Source organism: Mus pahari, chromosome 8 (assembly GCF_900095145.1).
Source record: "Mus pahari chromosome 8, PAHARI_EIJ_v1.1, whole genome shotgun sequence".
Classification (NCBI taxonomy): domain Eukaryota; kingdom Metazoa; phylum Chordata; class Mammalia; order Rodentia; family Muridae; genus Mus; species Mus pahari.
Genome location: NC_034597.1, coordinates 98,259,467 through 98,262,231, shown reverse-complemented (window position 1 = coordinate 98,262,231; position 2,765 = coordinate 98,259,467). Strand labels below are relative to the sequence as shown.

General features: G+C 37.3%; 1 pseudogene; it reads right to left on the bottom strand.

Moving 5' to 3' along the window:
• Positions 1 to 1,487: 1,487 nt before the first annotated feature.
• On the bottom strand, positions 1,488 to 2,072 carry LOC110325154 (annotated as a pseudogene).
• Between the last annotated feature and the right edge of the window lie 693 nt (positions 2,073 to 2,765).

Sequence of the window (2,765 nt, the reverse complement as noted above, 5' to 3'; positions counted from 1 at the left end):
TTTCATAATTTCTTTATTTGAAGGTCCTGAGACACAGTCAATATAATTTAGAAAATGTACTGGTTTTGTTGTTGTTGTTGTCGTTGTTGTTGTTGTTTTCTTCTCTTTTGCCTGGCTGTCCAGTATTTTACAATGTAGTTCTGACAGGCTTTTTTTTTTTTTTATGGTTTTTCGAGACAGGGTTTCTCTGTGTAGCCCTGGCTGTCCTGGAACTCACTCTGTAGACCAGGCTGGCCTCGAACTCAGAAATCCGCCTGCCTCTGCCTCCCGAGTGCTGGGATTAAAGGCGTGCGCCACCACGCCCGGCTTCTGACAGGCCTTGAACTCATAGAGCTCTACCTTTCTTTGCCTACTAGGATTAAAGTTCTGAGCCTCTGTGACCCTATGGCCCCCTTTTGCTGTTATTGTTTTAACATTATTTTTAAAAGCAACAAGATATGATTATAGACTTGATAATTATACATTGCATCATACAGTATAAAACTGACAATATACCAGCTGCTTTTTAATAACTGAAACATTCTACACTGGAAAAGATAACTCTAAAAATCCTCACTACTTTAATTTAGATACTGCATTCTCTTAGTTTGCTCTGTACTTATGTTAAAAACACTAGCAAAAAACAGCTTGGGGAATTAAGTGTTTATTTGATTTACAGGCCATAGTTAATCACTCAGAAAGGTCATCTCATGAATTTAAGACACTAACTGGAGGCAGGAACTGAAGCAGAGACAGTGGAATAGCTGTGTTTATTGTTCTTGGTTTTGTTTGTGGTTGTTGTCATTCATATGTTTTCTCATGACTTAATCAGCAGTTGGCACTGTTCACAGTGGACTGGGTTGTCCCACATGAATCATTAATCAGGAACATTACCCACAGCCTTGCAGATAGACGAATGCAGGCATTTTCTCAGTTGAGCCCAAACTCACCAGATGTCTCTAGCTTGTGTCACCCTGATGAAAAATTAACCAGCACTTGTCTCACTTGAAAAAATATAAAACATGATTCTTAACAACAAGTTCTATAAAATCAAATGTTTTTGAAATTACTTAAAATGACATCATAGAAATTATTATTAATACCAAGAAATAAATGATTGTTTATCAATAATAACAAGATTTATATTTTGGGTATTGAGTATTGATAGAAGTGTAGCTTCCCATTAACCATACCATTTAAGTTCTCTTCGGACTTCTGTTGTTGTTGTTGTTGTTGAAATCTGGAGTTTAATGATGTAAATAAATAGTGATATAAGAATGAGAATTTCTAAGGCTTGTGCATTATTTCCATGTGTAAGTTTGCAGATTTGGCCTGTAATATGGCGTCACCCAAAACAGCAAAAAGGCTTAGTGTTGTTTTTCCTGAGGAAAACCAGTTTACTATATCCAATACTGATTCTGCCGTTTGTCTGAAGAAATGCTAATTTACTGTCTGGAGTTTCCAGTGTTTACCTATAACTGAATAAAATGGAAAGAGCATAGAATTTTCTAATTATTTCCAGATGAATTCCTCATATTTCCTGGCTTCTGAAAAATTTTGCTTCCAATCTTCTACAACTATTTACCCTCATAATCCCCAGTTATATAACTTCTCCCCAGTGATCTGGGCAATGATGATGGCTTGTTGTGGGTAATAGACAGAGGCAGCTAATCACATGAAAAAAGGAGGATACACCTTCTTTATTTTTTGAACCTCTACCAAAGGGGAGTCAAAACCAGTGAAACCAATAACACCGATTCTTGGGAAAAATACAGGAGGCACATTGTGAAGATAGTTATAGTTGACTACTCCCCACAAAGTGACCCACCTTGGGCTTAGTATGGGAGTATATTTCCTGACACAAACTTGTATATGGCTCACAACGATGTTGGAGTTATAAGATAATTTTTTCAGCTTGAGTTCTTGGCTCCTCCACACATTTAGATTTACCCTCAGGAACTGAGTAGAGTCAAAGCTCATCAGCCTTCATGTAACTTTTGTGAGGCAAGTCCTTTTATGGGTGCTGCATAAACTCTGAAGGTGAGCAGTCTAAGGCTTGCTGGCTCCACAGATCTCTAAATTACCTTGAACATGTCACTGGCAGCTGCCCTCTTTGGATTTCTTTTTCTCTCTGATTGTCTTTCATTCAGCTCCATCTTATTTTGTAAACCTAGTTGCTCTTCATTTACCTGTAGTACCACTGTTGTCCTGTAATCTGAGTACTAAATGCAAAAAAAGTTACTTATGCCATTAATACATAAAATACTAAAAAGCATTTGTTGTGCCTTTTGTGGGAACAATAGCACACCTTCCCACTGAATTGTGTAGTATGTGCATCACTTAATCACTACACTTAAAGCAGTGGACAGCCATGACTGTTCCACTGTCATGCTTCTAGTGCCAGGAAACCTTGAGTATCTATCTACCAAAGCATAGAATGAATACTGATTTTTTTATGAAGTGTATTTAAAACTGTGTATTAACATTTAATATTCAGTAGACTATCAGCACAATATTGTTGTCATTTATCTTATGGTTTAAGGCTTTCAGTGGTGGGACTGGGAAAACAAATCAGCCACTCTGGACTTGTCCTTCCTGGAAGTTTGTGGGAGTGGCCTACCAATGACTTCTCTATGTTAAGGTACAAGCCATGAGAAGAAGCCTATGATATCTAAAGCTATTATCGCCAGGAAATGAAACTTACAGGTGCCAGAGATTTCAGGTAGAACCAACACCATTAAACAACAACAACAAAAAAATATAGTCTATTAAATGATTTCTAACAA